Source organism: Topomyia yanbarensis, chromosome 2 (assembly GCF_030247195.1).
Source record: "Topomyia yanbarensis strain Yona2022 chromosome 2, ASM3024719v1, whole genome shotgun sequence".
Taxonomy (NCBI): Eukaryota; Metazoa; Arthropoda; class Insecta; order Diptera; family Culicidae; genus Topomyia; species Topomyia yanbarensis.
This window is the reverse complement of record NC_080671.1, coordinates 453386690-453409362: the sequence shown is the minus strand read 5'-3', so window position 1 is coordinate 453409362 and position 22673 is coordinate 453386690. Positions and strand designations below refer to the sequence as shown.

The following is a 22673-nucleotide window of genomic DNA, read 5'->3' as shown; positions in this document are numbered from 1 at the left end:
ATGTCGCAATACGAAGAAGTAGAATCCGTTACACGTGATACGTGGAGAAATTTCTTCCCGGGTGCACCTAACGGTGTTCTTGTGGTGAGGATGCGGATCGAAAGACCTATCCCCTCCCACTTGACTATAAAACTCAAAACCCACGAAGCTAATATTCATCAAACTACGCTATGCACCCATGAGGGGCAAACTCCTACGTGCAAGTATTGTAATCAGACAGCACACCACGGACAACCTTGCGCGGAAGATACAGAGGAGAATGTATCGCTACCGATTGCCAACGAATCCACGGAAAACCAACCCAAAAAAGAATTTTCAATACCAATACCTGAACCACAAACGGTTGCCAAATTTGTGGCAGCTATTCAGTCCATATTGACAACTGCTCGAGCGTTTATATGATAATGAGTTTAATCACATGTGTGTAGCGTGTATGTGTATACATTTGTATGTATAACCGTGTGCTTGTATATTCGTGCGGGCTTCTGAATGTTTGCGCGATCCACTATTTTGAATGTATGGTTCAGATCTAGTGAGCTTCACGTTATCACTGAAGTCCTCAGAGATGGCGCCCTGAATCTTGTTATCTAGTGTTTATAAGTTCCGTAAGTGGGTGCTCCAGGATAAGTACGAATCGTGATTTCGTGAGAGAGGGCGTTTGTATATTGGTGCGTTTATAAATTCGTAAGCACTAATATGTTGATTTCATGATTGCGATATCATGAGCGTATTTATCGCGTTTACGGCCGAATTGGTATTATTACGAAAAGCTCTAACGTTTGTATATTATTGTACAAGTAATTTTTATCGCGTAGACGTTTGGATGTCATGTATGGACGTTTGTATTTTCGCGTATACTAATGGGTTTCTATAACCATGTGGTCATTTGCATATTTCCATGTGCTTTGGAATGCAACCGAGAAAGAAACAGCAAAGGAAGAAACAACAGAGTTATTAGACATACATTAAGTAAAGGTTAAATAGATGTGCTACTCGTATACTACAATATATTAGGGAGACATTAATTTTTTTTTTCGAGGGTTGTCCTACTGGAGCTATAGAGCTAGGTTCTCGGGAGGGCTCCCCTTCAGAATCATATACTACAATTGCAGACGAGACAGGCAACGTGAGACTTCACGATTGCGTGTGTCATCGCGAAGAGCTCGAGTATTTGTACGTTGACGTGTTCGATCGCGTGCGTTTGTATATCGCGTGTGGTAACGTGTACGTAATTTCGCATGTATAAATCCTATTTTATAACAGTGTGCATTTCGCGTGTGTTCTTGGATTATCGCGCGCAATATTTTATTAATATTTGATGTACAGCTCAAATGCTAAAAGAAAGCGCAATCTTCCATATCACTAGAGTTTCCAGTTATGTTGCCATGGAAGGTGTTGTCTAGTGAATATGAGCTTTTTTATTGGATCAACTGAATTCATGAACCTAAGTTGCTAGGACGGAGGGTAATGATTTCCGGACGTGACCGATTCATTATCGCGCGAACACGGACGCGTTTGAGACCACGTTTGAAGCTTCATAAGTGCTAAAACGTTCAGCGGGGTGATATCACGTTTGCGCGATAGCGAGCGTAGGTGTGCGTAGTTCTCCGTGACTTAACTTTTTGTCGGTTCCGACAGCATGAAGTACAAAGTTGCTTTACGCTCGTCGGGACATGGCGCAGACTCAGGTGATTCGCATTTCTAGTACCACAAGATCCTGACTCCTGCGGCAGCAGACAAAGGTTAAGTCGTCGGGAAACTCTAAGCTTGCTCATATGACCCTATTCCACGCTTTTCTGAACTTTCATCCTTCAATTCCTTGCTCTCCCTTGAGTACTATGGCTCTTAATATTGAAAAATATACTTCATCTTCCAGTCCCTTGCTAATTACATGCCGTTACAACTGTTCGACTCGCCAACCAGCCACGCCAGCACGCACAGGCTAGTGGTTGAGCCTTAGTATGGGCAGGCGCAGAGTATGAATAAACACAAAACATAAAAAAGGCCCATAAGCCTCGGTATCCTCGATGCGCCACTATCGAGGCGTAATGTAGTTGTCTGGCAAAGGTTCTGTAGCACTGATGCACGAAATAAGCTTGATGATGTTTGCAATACCGTCAAACACCTCAACTTTGGGGAGGGAGGAAATTATCGATTTTATTCATGAACAAAATTTAAAATAAGGCTCTTGATAGGCTAAAAAGATACACTAGCAGCCTCACGTGCGCGTCGTTTGTTCCCCTTGCCTATCAGCATACGACCACAGACCACATTTCACATTAGTATTAGTTACAGCGTCGTATATTTTTTTGCGTTCCGCGAAAACGCATTGTCTTTCGTCCTCAATTCAATTGATCAATTAGTTTTTTCTTACGTAAAAATTAATGCTGAACACGAGTTTTCTGATGGTTTTTGATATTTTTGTTTTTGGAAAAAATACGGACATCAACATGAAACATACACTTGGGGGCATGATCGGTCAGCCGTTTGGGGGCACTACAGCTTATTACGGATTGTGTCACAGCTAAGCAACCACGTGAGTTGGAATGAACAACTTCAATTCCACACTCTGGCGACGACGAGGACAACGAAGAACTTTCCTCAGTGTTTCTTTCGAAATTTTTAAAAAGGGTTCGTTTATTAAAATGTAAGTCGTAGTCACGATGAAAGAATATGAAAACTTTGGATCAAATTCCCCAAAAGTTACGAGTACATTCTCTTTAATAAATGTATGGTTCTTGTGAACTCAGTTGACTACAGCTGCTTGGATTGAGCAGGAATCTATACGCTTATAACACATTAAACAACTTCCGCCTATGAGTGGTTTCAGGTTGTGAATAGCAGTAACTCAAGTTGTTGTTCTGCAATATTGATGAATTTTTGAGAATTCTTCAAAAGTATGTGCGTAGCCAAGTGCAAACCAAACCTCAGAATGGAATCGTATATCATCAATTGCGTTTGAAGGTCATATAATTTGGCTGAAATCAAAAATTCTAATCGCTGGACTTTGCGGCGAACCCGTGTTCGCAAAGGTTACAAATATGATTGAACAAGTAAACTACCCATCCGAAGCCTCGAGTAAAAAATAGTGGGCAGAATCCAGATCCGTATGCTAGTCGATCAGGTGCTGATGAAACTCGATGGGTGTGTTTTGATTGATAATGAAACCTATGTGATAGCCGATTTCAAACAAATTTCAAAGCACAGTTTTTGCGGTAAAGGTCGCGAAAAAACTGTGATTTGGCAAGGGATCCGTTCCTGTAACAGGAAAACGAGCGTTTTCGTGACAGGTAACAGGACGAACACTGTGCAAGTATACAAAGTTTTCAACAATCGGATGTTACTTTTCATTAGGCTCCATGGTGAACCGTACCGTTTTGGACAGACTTAGCCAGCTGCCATTACAGCAAGGATGTGCTGCAACGTTGCGACTATGTTGGAGTCCATTTCATCACGTTGCAATTCGAGACAAAACACTAACATTGTCAAAAAATCCGCATTAACCACGCGTCCGTAAGAACCCTGAGCTTGCCACACACGATTGTAGCCCCAAATTGTAAATCAGGATGACTATATACTTAATCCCATTGACCTTACACTCACATGTAGCTGTCCTTTTAAAACCGTCAATGTGAGAATACTTCCACGCGAGGAATGTCTATCTGGCTGTAAAGAACGACAACTTGAATAATGCGTAGTTTATTACACTGACAGTTTTTTGTTGGGAGGTCCAGCCTTTGCTGGTATCCATTGTCGTGAAATGAGATTCCACCAATCCCATTCGTCTGATAGATACTGTAAAGTATTCCAAGAGGGAATGTTCACGATTCAGTGTGACGTACAATTGACACTTCAATAAGGAATTTGCAGAATGGGAATTTATTTTTGCCCTGACAGTTGGGTTGCCCTAAGCTCTTCTACTGGAGTTGCAGAGCTAGGTTCTCGGAAGGGCTCACCGCCAGAATCACACACTACAATTGCAGACGAGATAGGCAACACTGCTTAAGGCCAACTGCAGCAGGCCGTGATTCGGAATGTGATATTCATTATTCGGTTCAGCTATGTGCGGGAGTAGAGACATCGAGAATGTGTATCATCACGAATGGCTCGAGCATTTGTACGTTAACGTGTTCAATCGCGTGTACGTTTGTATGTCTCGTGTGCTAACGTGTATGTAACTTCGCGTGTATGAATTCTATGTTATAACCGTGTGCCTTTCGCATCTTCGCGAGTGTTCTTGGATAATCGCGCGAGGACCGTTAATCTAATGCTTAATTTTTGGTGTACGGCTCAGATGATAGAAGAAAGTGAGATCTACCATATCACTAGAGTTCCCGGTCATGTCGCCATGGAAGGTGTTGTCTGGTGGATATGAGCTTTATCTCACGCCTACGATATTTAATGAGAATTTTTTTCTGGATTCAATGAATTGCATGATGAACATTCCAATTTATATCCCATTTGAAAGAATTGAGGGATGACGTTAAACCGGTTCACAAATCTTTCAATCTTTCTTATACAGAAGGACGATCATTTCTTGGTGTAGAAAATAAGATTCTACATTTCAAGTTAATTCATATCATACCATGATTCATAAGTATTCAATGACGGAGTTACAAATATTCGAATTCATTGAATGCAAATTGATCACATTCAGCCGCATTCATTTTCAACATTCCGTGACGCAACTGAAAACGTCAACTGAATGAATAACATTGATTTTTGAATGAATACTTTCTCTATTCACCACGAGTCGCATCAGGTTCATTTTCAACCGTCGACCTTCGATAATTTTTAACTTTGTTCAATGATCCTTTTGTACATGGTCGTTTTATTTAAATTTCAAATCAGAAATCTTTTTAAGATGCTCGCTTCCCGGATATATTATAAACTTTTTGCTCTTTAAAGCATTCTACCAGACGTTTGTTTGACAATTCACTGGTGTGTTTTGACAACAAAATTGTTTTGCTCAGCTCTAGCGAACTGAAAAAGACGTCGACAAACATCTTTCATTGGTCCTATTCGTTATATGTTGGATGGAATCGACGATTTTGTTGGACGTCGAGTAACGACAGAAATAATCAACTGATATAAAAACGGCTCGTGGAGTCAAATTAGAGATGATTGTGACGTTGTGACAGTCTTTATGGTATACTGAACAGGTTGACGGTGGAACCAAGCATCGCCTCTGGGTTTGATATCAAATATTTGTCAATTTATAAGTGCTACAAAGAACACTTTAGTATCGTGGTGTTATCAAGTTTGCGAGTTTGTGATTGTAGGTGCGCGTGGATGATCGCGAAGGGCTCAAGCGTTTGAATGTTTACGTGATTATCGCGTGTGCAAGCACGTATGTGATTTCGCGTATGTACATTCAATTTCGTAACCGGGTTGCCATTTGCATATCCGCGTGTGTTCTTGAATGATCGTGCGGATCGTAAATAGGATATTTAATTTTCAATGTGTGGCTAGGTATGCTTGAATGATCGCGAAGGGCATATTTGGGAGTCATCTTCATTGTCATCTTTGGGAGTCATGCTTAAAAGAGCCCCAAACCGAGGCTCATCGTCAAGTCCAGGGCACCTCTAGAAAGAACTTGGCCCTAAACCCACTTTGTACATTATTTCGACTATGGGTAAATGAATAGCAAAGGTCGCCAAATTATGTTACATGATCAATGTAATACAGCTTCTGTGGAAAAGCTAAGGTACAGTATCATGCTGAGGAAATATTTGGTTCCCCATACACAAGGAGCAAATACTACATAAAATGCTATTGGTTCTAGGCCATTGTTGTAAAGAGATTTAGGCTTTATCCGTAAGGTTCATTTTTTCTTCGGGAGTAATACATTCTGGTTGTTTGCGATTTTGTGTTGTGATTGTTTTGTGCCGTTATTTTTCGTGATCTTTTATTTTCTCCCCATAAGGAAAATGATTGGACGACATGGCAAGGCAGAGTTTTTCGAATAGCATGAGGAACGTGTTAACCGAACCATTAAATTCCGATTACCGGCTGCATGATTAGGTCAGCCACTATTAAGATATAATTCGCTTTCGTAGATGTGATTTTTGCTGCTTTACTAATAGACCCTAATTTAGTCTTTGCACAGTGTTAGCGACGTTGTCGGTCTCGTGTCTAACTATTGTGAAATGACAGAAAATGTGGGTTCCGTATAACTTGCAACTTTCCCGTTTAATTTGTACGGATTTTTCTTGCTTAAAAAATTTTGCTATTTGCCAAGTTCGATATTTATTCAAATTGTACTACCTGCGATTCAAGAGGACTATTTCACAAGTACCTATTTAGGACCACTCCCTTTGTAGAAATTTCCCACTTTATCAAATAAAAAAGGATCAACTCGGACATGACTGTTACATTACAATTCAGATTAACAATTCGTGTTGGAAGCATCGAAGCAAATTCTCACCATCCAGTTAATACCAGAGGCGAAGTAGTTTTCAGGCTAATCAAATTCGCATATCTGCATTCGCTCGCTGCGTGCTACCCGCCGATCCACTTCCACCAATTATTTTACATGTCAACAACACCGCACGCATATACTGACACGAAATCACAGCATCACACACAGTTGGGCGGCTACTGTTTCTCGTCAACCCGGTAGGTAAGTAGAGGGAGAGAAAGAGATAGCACTAAATGTTGCTTTTCGAAATTTGTTTACAGGGGGAACATTATCCAAAGGAACCACTGGAAAGTATATTGTTATTGACACATAACGCCTTGGCCGGTACACAATGGATGGGGGAAGGAGATGTCACTGTCATGCACGCACCAACTAGCCCAAGATTGATGGACAATAGGCATGTGTCGGACGGACGTCCAAACGATGCTATACATGATAATGTTTACCGGTGGTAAAGTGCGGCACCGAAGGGTTATGAAGGGTGAGGCAAATGCGTCGTTAGTTTATCGATTTTTTAGCATATATAGATTAGATTTCTGTTTGTTTATATAAGTCGAAAAAGTATCGTCTAGTCACTAGTGAAATGGTTTGTTGTTGTGGCGATAACGCGCATTAGTGGTAGTATTGGCTGTCTTTGAGCAACAAGAAATGTTTTAACCCATATGTTTATTCAGATTATGCCCATGGAGATCCCGACTAGAAAGTGACCAAATGTAATCGAGTTCAATGTTTTGTAGATCTAACACGACGACTGAAAACTTAACTTTGGACTTTGATCAAGTCGTGCGCAGTGTGTTCTTTTTCTGAATCCGTTTTGGTTGCCTTTAATGGTTTGAATTGCATAAACATATATCAAACAGAAGCGGCAAATGATGCGGACAAGCGTACTGACAATACCAAGAGTATAGGTGAGGAATTATCTAACATCGGAACCGCCACCGCGTCCAACCAATTGTGGGCCCAGAACCGTCCACAATTTGTTAGACAGGGAAGGGGTACACGGTACACGCATCACTAATAATCTGGCATGAATAATTCATTCCCGTTCCGTAACACTACATCGGCCGAACAGAGAGAGTTAATCGCAAATTGATGAAGAGACTTCGACCCGAGCATGAGCGGTCAGTTTCGGGAATGGTAGGTACACGTCTGTGCGAGCTGACGATTTTGCATTTAGAAGTGATTGACGATCGTGTCGTGTCCGCTTCTCCGCGGAGACATTTCCTTACACTTCTTCCTCTTCACCTTCTTAGTTGCCAGGCAATGTTTGTCCGGCCTCGGTTTGCTTCTATTTTGTTTGTTATCAGCATTGCAAAATAGGCCACAGAGCACCGCTTCTCAGTTAAGGCCTCTGATGTTTTATCTTTGCGACTTTGCTTAGGCAAGCTGGTTTGAACTGTTTTCGAGGCGTTACGCAAACGTGCGATAATCAGCACCGATGACGACCTCGAGTCGATTTAATTTCACTGATAAATAAAATGATGTTTATCGAACTATTAAAAATTCTTGGAAAATCACGTCATAACGCGATTTGTGGCATATTCCTGGATTAGTTTGTTGACTGAATCGAATGACTATCGATAACCGGCGACTAGGGCCCAACAGTGACCCCAATTGACCCCGTCAACACGAAACTAACAGAAACTAGTAACTGCTAGCGATGGAAAGTTTGAACCAGAATCGCAGAGCTGGGGGATCAATTGTGTTCCTACACTTATAGCATTAAAATCCTTATCTCGTCGACCATACAATTTCATTCGAAATTGAGACCGATTGAGCGGGATTCGAAGTGAGTGTGTTGCATCTATATAACTGTATGGTTTGAAGCTCGATTTACTTTTGATCCACCAATTATTATTGCGGGAAATTCCGCGGAGACCTATTACCCTACGGGAACAGGATTACCTTTGCTTCACACCCTTTATCAGCTGGGAATCTGCGTGTAAATATGCACTGCACTGAGGCAGTCTAGTCGCGATGTTAGTTGTTGGGTGGACCGTGCAGGTAGGTAGTAGTCTGGGAAGGGTAGGGGTTGCTGTGTATATAGTACAGATATTTATCGCGATGGAATTTGCCGTGCGCGTGCAATCAAACCACATAATTTGCGGGGCTTTGCGGTGGCGGCGACGGCGGCGGCAGCAGCAGTTGATGCAGAATAATTTAGCCTATGCGGTTGGAGGCAGAAAATGTTGGAACGCAGTAGGGGGCTTTGGAGCGAGAGGACCCAGTTTCTACCACGTCATCGATCCGGTTAAAGGTGTGGTAGCAGCTGCACAAACTGCAAAGCCGTAAACTATTACTGGCAGTTTTTGAACTAAATAGTTTTGAGCATTGAAGTGGGAGTGATCGCTCTGCTTCTGCTTCCAAGAGTGAAGCGGATTTTGATTTTGATTTTGCTCGCCACCGCCGTCGAGTTTATTCCTCTGTCCGTTCCCATGGCGAAAAGTTACGATGAATCATGCGGGTTGGCTGGATCCCCTCAGTTGGATGGCGACGTCGTTGTCGGGCAGGAGATTTTAGGTCAGTTTTTGCTAGCAACGTTGTTAAAAGTTAGTTTCTGTTGGTTACGTATTAGTTTGAAGGTAAACTGTGTAAAGTTTGGGATGAAAAGAAGGGAAAATAGAAACTTCTATCCAAACGGTGCGCATAGGCGGCTTCAGCCAATGGTTAAAGAGGGGGCACATTTTTCCTAAGAAAAGATAACTAATTCACGGTATAAGGTTTCATCTAGAATAAATCTAACCTTCAAATAAATTCTCATTGAAATGCTTTTGCAGCTGCAGCTTTAATACGGCAATAAATTTTGCTTGCTGGACGTTAAACATGTTTGTATTATATTTCGAAGAGTATACGAGTCAAACAGAATACTCCATCGCTGACGCAGCACCAGGCTCAATTAGAAAAATTCAGGATTGTTATGAAAAACATTGTCTACATGGGACGAATCCTGGATCAATGCATACTCTTCATTCAGACATCGTGGCGCTTATGAAAGTGCTGTTGAGTCGGTGGCCTCCCATTAAGTATCAACCGGTTGTTATGCCACTTGCAATCTGCTTGATAAAAAATTAAATTCATATTCTCATTTTTAGTGGAAATCTTCGTATAAATTTATTTTATTGGAACATGTTTAAAACGAGTTAATAATGATCGTGCTGTCAATACAGAATCACAAAAACTTACATCGATTTTTTTTTCGAAACTGTGAAACAGCATACAATTTGGAAGAATGGTTGAAAGATAACTATAAAAAAAAAACTATATAAGTCTGCTAATAAACTATAGAAACTTCATCCTCAATTTTACAGTGTAAGATTGCTGGGGCGATGGCTAGCTATTTTCATCCCCGTCCCTTATCACTTATTTTTATAAAGTGATTCATCAGCAGTGCTATCTTTGAAAATGAACCATCTCGGACTCTCGGTTATGCAACTATTTTTTTCGATCTTATTTTAATGCATTTAGGGTCGATTTCTTCACCCTCGCTTAACTTTTAAACCAGGTTCACCAATACGTGTGAACCCGGCTTAAGTGCCAAGCGATGGTGAAGAAATCGACCCTTACTGCAAATAATTAATCAGTTTTCATCTCGTTATATTCTGAATTGCACATATTTTGCCGCATGAAATTTAATACAGTTCTTTGATTTGATGGCATTTTTAGCGAACATGAACCGGCGGGTTGATGTAAATCGAGCTGACATTTCTCTAGACTAAGCAGGCTAATTTCTTTGTTTGTTTAGTGTTTATTTGACCAACTAGGAACTAACCCATTGGGTATTTAATGCGCGTGGGGAATACGCATGGTTTTGTCTGAGTTAATGATGACTTTAGAATTATGTAAGAGCGTTGAGAATTAACAATTCGCAAGAAGAATTCAAAACCAGTTACCAATTTTCGATAGTCATATCAGCACGAAGAATAAATGTTCTATTGTCAGATTCATTAGTTTACTTTCAGTCCATTAGATCGTCTATAAATTATATTAATTGTTCTAATTGTAGTGAATATGCTTGCATATGCTTTGGAGTAGTACTATACTATATTTCTATTAACTGCGCCGTTTCAGAAGCCCTTGAGCCATTAGTTACCTGTGACGCATATCATCCTCCTCTTCTAGTAACGCAGATTTGTTCCCAGTTAGTTATTTTTGACGAAATTCTGGATGTCAGGGAGTTCAACTTTTCGAAGACTGATTTCTCTAGGCTTCAAAGTTCACTGCAGGAAATTGATTGGGAGACTTTGTTAAATTCCGCGATCGATGTAGATGTTGCCGTAGAAAAACTTTCACTGGTCCTGAAACAGCTATTCAGAATAACAGTTCCCGCACCACGTCCCCAACCAAAACCGGCATGCTCCAATCGTCAGCTACGTAAGCTGAAAAGATTGCGAGCAGCTGCGCTTCGGCATTACACCAGCCGACGAAACCCCATTACAAAACGAGAGTTTATTCAAGCTAGCAACAGTTACAAGACATATAATCGGTTCCTCTATTCAAGACACGTAGCACAAACCCAATCAAACCTGAAATAAAATCCAAAGCAGTTTTGGTCTTTCGTTAACGGAAACGCAAAGAAAATGGGCTTCCTTCCAGTATGTTCCTTGCAAGTGAAACATCAAGCACTCTAAGCGGCATCTGTGACCTATTCGCTCAACATTTCTCGAGTATGTTTAAAAAGGACTCGGCTAACTCCACTCAGGTGGAATATGGCCTTCTCTTCTACTGGCAAAGATAAAGCGGCTGGGCGCTTCGTCAAATTTCACAGAGTGGCTTAAATCATATCTCGTAAATCGTTCTCTATGTGTAAAATTAGAAAATAGCGAGTCATACAGCTTCATTAACTTGTCGGGAGTGCCTCAAGGGAGCAATCTAGGACCGTTGCTTTTTTCGTTGTTCTTCAATGACGTTTGCTATGTTATACCTCCAGGGTGTAAACTTATATACGCTGATGATCTCAAACTATTTCTCATTGTGCGGTCAATAGAAGATTGTGTGGCACTACAACGACACTTAGATGCTTTTTGTAATTGGTGTAGTCGCAACTTGCTGGCCCTCAGCGTGGTCAAATGTTCCATAATAACTTTTACTCGCAGAAAAAATCCAGTACTCTGGAGCTACACCATCGCAGGGGAATCGCTAGAGAGAATGACAGTTATCAGAGACCTCGGAGTACTCCTGGACTCACAACTGACATTCAGAAATCATTACTCTCATGTTATAGCACAGGCAAATAGAAATCATTCATTATAAGAATCGTTATTTTTGTTCTTGCAATACTGTGTACTATATTAGGTTTAATTGTAGTGTAAAATCATTGTAATCAACTGTGAAAAATTTGAAAAGATGATGGGTTTTTACGCCCATTTGAGGATTGCTTCTGAAGTATATCCTGAAATGGGCTTTTCCCATTCTAGAAACACTCCATGTAGACCAACACAGGTCAGATGAAAATAAGAATAAATAAATAAATAAATAAATATTACTGTCACGTTAACCATATTTCTTCATGAGCATAAAAATATTGTAGCTTGATTATTGACGCAAAAGCTGACAAGTTCTAGTAAGTAGCGTAAAAAACGCGCATATGTCATCAGTTGTATATCCGACATACATAGTTAGTCGTTTCAGGTATTTCGGTGGGGCTTATTTTATACCGTTTAAAGTGTGCGTTAAATAGCATAACAACGCGCGCGAATAATTATAACATAAGAATCAATCGTCCACGGAGAAAGAACTCAATACATCATTGTCATTAATGATAATACAAAAACTTATTCACGATAAATAACGCGTGTATTACGAAACCTTTAATTACGTAGATATATCAACAAATGTCTCGAGACACTAAAAGTAATCGATTTTCATTATATTGAATTATATTAACGGAATAATTTAGGAATTATATTAACGGAACAAAGGAGAAGTCCGAAGCTGACGTTGCTTTTTTATGAACCGAGCAATTCAATTTTTTTTTTTTCGAGAGTTGTCCTACTGGAGCTGTAGAGCTAGGTTCTCGGAAGGGCTCCCCGTCAGAATCACATACTACAATTTGCAGATGAGACAGGCAATGTCGCCCAATAAAACACTGCATTAGGCCAATTGTAGCGGGCCGTGATTCTGAATGTGATATTCATTGTACGGTTCAGGTATGTGCGGACGCAGGGACTCGCGATCGCGTGTATCATCGCGAAGGGTTCGAGCATTTGTACGTTAACGTGTTCGATCGCGTGTGCTTTGTATGTCGCGTGTGCTAACGTGTATATAACCTCGCGTATATAAAATCTATTTTATAACCGTGTGCATTTCGCATTTTCGCGTGTGTTCTTTGGATAATCGTGCGCGGACCGTGAATCTAATACTTTATATTTGGTGTACGGCTCAGATGCTAAATGAAAGTGAGATCTTCCATATCACGAGTTCCCGGCGATGTCGCCGTAGAGCGTGTGGTCTAGTGGACATGAGCTTTATTTTTTTGATTGGTCCAACTGAATGTATGGACCTAAATTACTAGAATGAAGGCTAAAGATTTCCGGACGTGACCGATTCATGATCGCGCGCGTTTGCGGATTCGCGTTCGTAACTTCGTAAGTACTAAAACGTTCACATAATTACCGGAGTGTTATCAAGTTTGCGCGATAGCGGGCATAGGTGTGCGTAGATGATCGCGAAGGGCTTAAGCGTTCGTATGTTGACGTATTTGTCGCGTGTGCTCGCGTGTATGTGACTTCGCGTGTATAAATTCGATTTTGAAACCCTGCGGCCATTCATATATTCGCGGACCGTCATTCTGATATTTAGTTTGGTGTACGGATCACATTCTGAGAGGGAGTGAGTTATCCCATATCACTAGAGTTCCCGGTCATGTCACCATGGAACGTTTTGTCTAGTGGATATGGGAGCAATTTTTTTTAATTCTTCAATTTTATTTATTTTTTTTTTTTAAATTAACATGGACCTAGACTATTGGTACCGAGGATAGAGACTTCCGGACGATTCCGATTCATGGTGGCGCGAACGCGGGTGTTGGTAGATTAACGCTTGAGATCGCGTTGGTAAGTTTATGAGCGCTGAGACGTTAACCTTATCACCGGGGTATAATCATGCTTGCGAGTTGGTGGGCGTAGGTTGTTTAGAAAATCGCGAGGGGTTCTAACGTTTGTACGCTAACGTGATTTTCTAACATATTTGCGTGTGTTGTGTGTTCTTGAATGGTCGCGCGAACCGTGAGTCTGATATTAAATTTTCGGTGTGCGGCCAGAATTCTGGCAGAGAGTGGGATCCCTTATATCGATAAGCTTCCCGGTTATGTCGCCTTGAGACGTGCCGCCGAATAGGTATGAGCGTATTTGCCCAATTGGTCCAGCTGAAGGCATGGACCCAGGCTTCTGGGATCAAGGGTAGACCTCCGGACGTGACCGATTCGTAATCGCGCGCGCGAGGGCATTTTTGTAGGTTCCCGCTTGAGACCGCGTTTGAGAATGTGTGAGTGTTAAGATGTTGGCTATCACCATCTTTGCTGACCCAGCTGAAGGCGACAGTAGAATGGCAGTATAGGATTCGAAAAGAAGAGATAAAAGACAATATATGAGAGACGCAATAGATAAAACAGGTACAAGATACAGCTAAAGTTATGATCATAACATGAAAGACATACATTAGTACTTCAAACACTACTAATACTTGAATACCCAACCACCACACATAGCACATCCTTTCTCAATTATCTATTTGTTACTAGTTGTTGTTGTTTATGAGCGGGTGAATAGAAGAAAGATAAAGAACAGAAAAAAGGCTCCTATCAGCCCTCCCGGCCTCCTCGATACACCACTATCGAGGCGTATTGTAATCAACATCTTGAGGCGGGCTTCTTATATAAATAAAATCTTGCGTCATAATGATTGGTGGATTATTAACATAAGAACTAATTAACCTCTAGTAGTAGCACTTGGTGCAAATAGAAACCAAAAAGAGCGAAGGGTCCTTATATTTAGATAATTCTATTTAGTCTATTGTGGCTTGATGATGTTTACAATACCGTCAATCCTCCTGCGAGAGGGATAAAGAAATAGATATTCATAGATAATAGAATAGATAAGATAATAGATAACACAGAAATAGATATTACATGCATCTAAACTACTTTTAGGTGTTTGGTGATGTGGTTCACGTGGATTGGATTTCTTCAAAAACTACGTGTTTCAGTTTATTAAGTTGATCTAGTTGAGCATTAACTAGTGGCTGAACAGTATGTTTAAAAGAAGGTTCTACCCATAAGAGATTGTCATCTCTGTTTCTGAAAACAGCGAATCCGATTCGCTATAAACGAGTGTTACTCGCCATCTTCACGAGCCAGAGCGACAGAGCGATTTAAGAGATAAAAACACCCACCTTCAGTCTGATCATCTCTTATAGATGACAGTCCATCGATCCGAATCGAAAGACTCGATCACTATGCTCAAGATCAAATGAGTCCCCGAACAACCGAACCAGCATGTTCCCCCATTTGAAAGTAGAAACATCCATATCAGCCGCCCGCCAAAACACTCGATCGAATGATTATTAGTCATGAGATTCAGAGGTCAATGAACCAGCACTCGCTTGGATCTCCCACTCTTATCGACCAAGCAAGAGTACGCGCCCATTAGGCTCATCACCCAAGCCCAGGGTATAAACCGAGCATTTCAAAATTAATTCAATAAACGATAAGTCTATCATAAATTCTCGGCATCTGGCTGCCCAGAGCAATAAACGCATGATAACACTACTGAGAGTTGCATAGATCGTATCACTTATCAAGGTGAATCCAGATTTGTGTAACTTTTCACTCCTTCCCGTGGCAAACGTGGAGATGCAGATTGCAGAGGTATACACGGTCTCCATAACAACGTTCGTTACACTAACATTCCTTCCCTTCCCCGATGACTGTGAGATACGTTATTGTTATTTCAAAGTATAGAAATCTCGAAACGTGCACATTGAGGATGGATAGCTACTTCCACGTCCCATTTGTTGATTGTATGTGAAATTTCGAATTGTACGTTTCTCATGCTCATGTTCAATTTTCCAGTGTAAGATTACTGGATTTTTAGCACTGAAAACGCATCACTCGACTATGCGGAGCTGGGGTTAAGTGCAAAACTAAAATTTGAAATTCGAGCAACGTTACGAAAATGCGGCGCAATTTTAAACGATTGTAGCGTCACAAGTGAACGACAGCCTGTTGTGTGTACCTCCAGGAATCTTCTTACGTGCTACGAAAAAATAAGATTCAGAAAAGTTCAACTTAAAAATTGTCAGCGATTTTGTTTTTTTTTTTGGTAACAGGACATGGTTTGAATAACGTGGGAGATATATAAACAAGTGAAGGTGGAAAACAGCTATCTTTGACAAGGACGTGTCCGTCGAAGAACTTAAATCTTCAACCTAAATGCGAACGAGTTAACGGCAGTACTAACAAGGGCGTGTAATGCAACCATAACGAGGAATGGGTAACCGAGAAATGCTCGCCGGGTGCAATACGACGATTACCGATCTTCGTATAAGTTACCTCCGAGCTTGGAGAAGAAGTTAGAGGGCACGTAATGATAGCTAATGAGGAAATCGAGCTGCAAGAACCGCTCTCAATAAAGCAGTCAAGCTGAACAAGAAAGCCTGCATTGATGAGCTTTGCCACAAAGCCAATGCGAATTCTCGAGGAGACGCCTACAGAGTTGGCATGGCAAAGATAAAAGGATTGAGGGCACCACCGAAAGGTTTTCCCCGCAACATGAACCAATCTTCGCCGTAAGGAGGATGATCAAGGAGAAGGAGCTCGAATTACCGACAAACAGCTGATCGAGATGGCGAAAGCCATGAAAGTGAAGAAGGACCCAGGACCAGCCCCAAACTTGGTGCTGAAAACAGCGATACATGAGAATCCGGATATGTTCAGAATGATCCAATGACTGAAAGCGACAGAAGCTGATGTTGCTTCCGATACCTCGAAAACATGGAGATCTTCCAGAGTATAGGTCAATATGTCTCTTGGTACTGTTAGGGAGAGTAATCCTGAACAAGCTAACCAAGTACACGGACCGTGAGAACGGCATGCAATTCGGCTTCCTTTTAGGCAGGTTTACAGTGAATTCCATCCGAACGATTGTGGGAGCTGTCGAGACAGCAGAGAAAAGGATATCGCTATTGCGTGGTGGGTATCTAAGACGTGAAGAATACTTCAATAGTAGCAGCTGGGAAGCAGTAGCCCATTCGCTGTACAGCATGAGTATCTCTGCAGGATATTACAGAGCTACTTTCAGTATCGAACACTGATCTAGGAGACGGGCATGGGAGAATGACAACTACGACTGACGTTCCTCGGCCCGACGCTGTGAATTCTCTGTTTCGCGGACGATGTGGTGTTCCAAGTAATCGAAAAATCACTAGAAGAGGTGGAGCCATTCGCCACGGAGACGATTTCCCATTATAATATAATACAGAGTTGGTGTTGACTAGCAGCTAGGGTTGTGGTACCGGTAATACCGGCACCGAAAATCCCGGGAATACCGACCCATTTTTGGTACCGTAATATCGGTACTGAACAAGAGCCAGTACCGGTATTTCCGGTACTATGCAATTTTTTATGACAAATATGTTAACTCTGCAGGGGATCTGTTTCAAAATATCGGTCTGCAAGATAACGTTTATATTAATTTTCCTTCTAGATAAATCGTTGAGATAACACCTTTGAGTGGGAATGAGGTGGAGCCATCATCATAATAATTCTAGAAGTTCAAGTTTTATTAGCGACATTCTGATTGGTTTCCATTATTCACTGGGTGGCGCGTAATAAGACTATGGTCTAAGTCATGTCTGTATTTGGTTTGCTCTTAAACCTTTATCTATAAAATAACGAACAGCGATTTAGTAGTTAACAGTTTTAGACTTGGTGAACTGCTTCAAATGGGGCGATTTGTAATTATTGGTGATCGGAAAATTCAGCAAAACTCCATAGTTTACAGGAACGCAAGGAGCCTTGATATGCATTAGAGAATAGTAGGCAAACGACATAAAGGTCGAAACCAATTTTCAGAAAAGCAAGAGAGGAAATGCGATTAACCTGCTCGGAATTACTGCCATTCTCGCATTGATTTACTGTTGTTAATAGGGTGTCATACATTTACCATCTGTTCAAGTCGACGAAAGTCGCACCACTTAGCAGTTTATTGATCTCAAGGGGCGAAAACCCTCTAACCCCAACTACTTTGCGGCATCTCCAGGCCACATACGACAGAATCAACCCTCCCCCCTCAAAGATCGTTAATGAACGAACTATAGCTCAGTTACCCTAGGTGACTTCCTTGAGTGGAACATAGGCGCATTTCAAATAATTGGTAGTACCAGTTGGTAATAATTGGTTTAGGTATAATTGGGCTACGAAATGGTGAGTTGACAACAGGAAAGAGCTGACCAACATAGCTCTGGTCCTCACAAGTCCCGACTTCACGCTTCCACGGGTCTTAGGATGACAAACGACCGCCAGCTAAGAGTTGTGATGTCTTTCTGACATTAGCAAGAGTGAGGCGGTGCGAACCTCGAGCATCTGATCATCAGAAGATGCGGCTCCAACAGCGTCTGCCTGGCATCCAACGGCTGAAACTCGAAACACTGTATCGTGCCAGTTATGCCCAAGGTGGCAGCCCCCCCCCCCCCAGCGCGGGGTGGGTAACGTGACCCCGGTAAGAAAACTTACTGAAACCTTAAAAAGCCATAAAAAATGGAGAAGAAAGAAAAAGATAACGTTATTTTTGTTTCGCAACCGACCCGGCAACGAAATAAGCACTATGATTGGAAACTCGGTACCTGGAGTGACCTTAAATGAACCTGGACGAGTGAGCCTTGTGGCTCGTGAACTGCAGAAGGTTAGAGTGAACGTAGCTGCAATTCAGGAAGTCAGGTGACCTAGAACCGGAGAACGTGAATTCAGAGCCGTTGCTCTCACGACGAACACTGCGTTCAAATGCAACATCTATCTTAGTGGCGGCAAAAAAGCAGAGCATGGAGTTGGCTTCATAGTGATGGGCAAGTAGATGGGTGATAAGGTGGAAACCCATTAGCGACCGGATCTGTGTGTTGAGGAGACTTAATGTTGAGCCTAATCAACTTATATGCGACGACAAACGAGGAATCGAATAGCGTGAAAGACGCGTTTTATGATTGCCTCGACAAAGCGTATGGTGAGTACCCAAAGCATGACGTGAAAGTCGTAGTCAGAGCAGCTAATCCTCAGGTCGGTAGAGATGACTTTTCCGTTCCATAATCGGTAGGGAGAGCCTTCACTTCACTAGCAACGGCCTGTGGCTAGTGAATTTTGCTAACGCCAGAGGGATGGCCATCAATAGCACCTATTTGCTTGTAAAGATATCCAAAAGCACTACTAAAGACATCCAAATGGTGAAATTTGCATCCAGATAGACCATGTTCGGGTAGATTGACTCTGATCACTATCTCGCTGTCAGCAAGTTTCGAGCACGGTCAACTGCATCGAACGATCACAGCGATTGTCAGCGGAAGGAGTATCATCCTAATACCGAAACTACCGGAAGATAGATGAACGGATTAGTGAAATCAAAGTGAGTGATAACATCAACGATCTATAAGAGTTTATCGATGGAGCGGTGAGCACAACCGCACGAGAAGTGCCGACCGAAGGCTAGTTGGTTCGATGTGGAAGGTCAGAGGTTGACAAACGAGAAGAACGTTGCCGAAAGCAGAATGTTGATGTCAGATAACGGTACAAGGAAGCAAGAGCAGCCGAGGTTTTATGAAACTGTCAATGGCGTGCGGAGAAAAACAGCGCCATCTCCCGTAATGTACAACAACCAAGAAGGTAATTTGCTAACAGATAAAACAAAAGAGCAGTATCTGCTATTTCTATCCCACGCACAAGCTCAAATGGTAGAATGAATAAGGGTGCGTTGTACTCGTCTTTTCACTTCGATCAAACGTAAGTATTTTACATTTTCCAGGCCAAATTTTGCATTGTGTTATTTATTAGGAACGAAGCAAACATATGACCCTGATTCTCCAGGTGGCTTTATACGGTCATGACACATAGACGTTAAAGGAAATCGACCGTAGCGTAGCGTAGTTATACCAAGTATATAAAGGGACGGTTATTGTGAAACTGCTACAGCACGACAGTCTGCGGTGGGCTGTCCCCGTGGTCCGAATACCGGATGAGCGTCAAGTGACGACAATATTCAGCGGGGAACCCGGAAGAGGCCGTCGGCGTCGTGGCAGGCCCATGATAGAGTCCAATGGAGAAGGATACTCCATTCGGCAGGTAAGAGCTGACCCTCGCTAAATTCCCGAAACTTTCAAACTATCTAAATGTTTATGCAAAGATTATAATTTTTGTTTCGACCAGAAACTTGCCCGATATGGGCGTCTGAGCGCTTTATTTGAAATTTTTGTGGAAATATAGACTCGAACAGTAAGCTGAACTCACATCAATAAATGTGAATTTAAGTGAATACCTATTAAAGAGCAGGTTTCGATCGAGTAATCCGTCGAATTTATCAAAGAAAATTCTCCTAGTGAGTGATATCTTGTTTGTGTGTCTAAATTCTGCAAGATTAGCTTAGCCAGCAATTTTTTTTCTAGTTCAGCAATAATCATTTGATTGATGCTAATCGTCGACAGGTTTTCAGTGGTGATCTTGCGTGGCTTAATTTTTGTCGGTTGTTACGGTAAAGATAGACCATCTATACCAGGATACATGCTAATGAACTCGGGTGATTCGTAGTTATGCTGCCTAAGCTTGACGCTCATTAGCAGAAGACAAAGATTAAGCCCGTACGATATTAAGCCTGTTCTAATGACCCTGCCACTTCTAGTTTTCCGATCTGTTTACTTCACATCCTTGCTCTCACTTGAGCACTATGGCTTTAATTTTCATAACTTTCGCTACCCAGTAATCTCTAGCTAATTGAATGTCGTTAACATGTAAAAAAGTTCAACAATAATTTAGAAGTCCCACAACTGAAGTATAACGGAAATATTACTATGCACGCTGTTCTTTAAAGCGTCACGTTGCGGTGTTTAGTGTGAACTGGATAACACAGATGTCTTGAGGATTCCTGTGGAAAAGTTTGTTGCTTGGTATCACATAAGATATTTCAAGTTGTGACTTGCTTTTGCCACGTTAGTTCGGTATATTGCAAGTAGTTGAAAAAACTGACTAACTGAAACAAAACAGAGCATATCAAATTTAAAAAATGAAGCTTTGCTGTCCCCCTCTCTTAGAAGGATTCAAAGAGCAGCCATTGCTTGAACACATGAAACATAATTCGTAATCCTACTCAGACCAAACAATGCGTATTATTGAAATCTCTAGTTCACCGCTGATACATCCTGATGAGACGAAGTCGAAACGCAAATTCCATAACTAATTTAGCTTTATGTTTTGCGCTCTTCACTAGTTTCTTCACTAGGGAGATATATGGTATTGTACATATAGCATTGGCTTGCTAAGCCAAACCAAGCTTCGATTTAAATAATTCCCATCAGCCTAACCAGAACTTCTTTTCTTGCGTAACATCACGCAGCACTAGCGGTTTGCTTACAAACATAAATAGTTTTTTCGAGCTAGCGTCAATCCGGTGCTAGCTTTAAGTTAGTCCTGTCACTAAATTAGTGTCGGATTCCGATGAAACAAAGTCGAAATGCAAATTCCATAACTAATTTATTTAAGGTAATTGTAAAATTTTACAAAGTTAGAAAAAACCCCACTGCATCAAACTTCCTTCTCCAAATTTCCGCTTAAATCTCAGCCTCAGGCTAATAGGAATTACAGTACATTTTACCTACAAAGATTCATTTCTCCACGAAGGCGTGATATAACGTTACACAACTACGCTATGTATTTCTGAGCGCGCTCCCGGTTCTTTTTATTGAAGATTTTTTGGTTCAACTGTCTTTAGATACTATTTCATTTGGTATCCGGTATTACCGAATATCACTGGAACATCAAATTTTTCTTTGATTAAGAGTGCTAGTTTCGCGTTTCTTCTGGTCTGATCATAATGGTATTAAAACATGCACACTTATAGGGCATAATTTCATATTTTTTAGAGAGCTTCTCTGCCCATAGTCGCAAGTCAGTCCCATGGCTATAGCGAATTCCATAGAACATGGGACAAATATGCGATTATGGCAGTTCTGCTCACACCGAAGGTATAGATGAGATGAACAGCTCTAGAAGAATCTTTGGAAGTTTGCTATAAGAACAATCTGTTTAGAATAAGAGTCTAAGAAAGTCATATCGGTATAACAAAGTTAAGATCATCAAAACAGTTCTAGAAATCCCGATAACGAACTTGTCAGTACTTTCATGAATTACTTGAATTGAGAAATGCTTGATAGTAATTAATTCCCAGGTTCCAGCTCCTAATTGTCCGACGGACAAGTTAACCAACAAAGAATCTTAAGCGAAAAGAAAGACAGTTTTTACAGTCATTCATTTCGTCATACTGTTTATCTCCTAATTTTTTTAGAGCTCTTGTGAGAGGCTTCACTCACATGCACCAGAACTGTTTTTTGTCTTGATCTTCGAAGCAATTTTGCACAAAAAATATATACTTGACGTTAATATGAATACTAAAAATTCAGAATTCGTTGAAACTTTCAAACAATCTGAATAGTTTAGAAACACTCTCAGCCTGCCGGAACCGGTCCTGATTGCTGCGTACCATATTGAATACGCCGTTTAAGATTAAGACTCTCACGAACACACCACTTCGGTTGTGTTATTAATGCTATGTAGACCAGTTCAGCAACATGCCGTCATCAATCATACACCGCGGAAGACAGAGTAGCGATACGAATAAGACGGGGTGGCAGGGTGCTTATTAGCTCAAAGTCTTAACCATACGGCGGTCAAAGAAACACGGTGTGCGAAGGGTGAAGCTGATGAAAGGATTACTTCTTTCGCTGCCTGATGCCGATCTAGTCAGGGATTAGATCTTTAACTGATGAACTATTTTTTAATTCGCCTGATTCAAATGTCGAAAGATTATTTGAAAAATGATCAGTGAAATAGTGTTCTTCAATCGTAAGTTCAAAAATCAACATGTGCTCGAATCATAGCCCTGGCCGCTTCCAAATGAACCAGTTAGAGAAGCAATGACAGAGCCATATTCTCAGCCATACCGTGTCTACGTCAAGCTAAGCTATAGTAACAGTTATGTCAGTGTTTGTGATTTGCACTGCACCC

At 41.3% G+C, this 22673-nt stretch overlaps 1 protein-coding gene across 3 annotated transcripts in view; it reads right to left on the bottom strand.

Moving 5' to 3' along the window:
* Positions 1-22673, bottom strand: part of LOC131685845 (uncharacterized) — a 226212-nt gene that overhangs the window by 201431 nt on the left and 2108 nt on the right. The gene's annotated exons all lie outside the window — the stretch shown is intronic.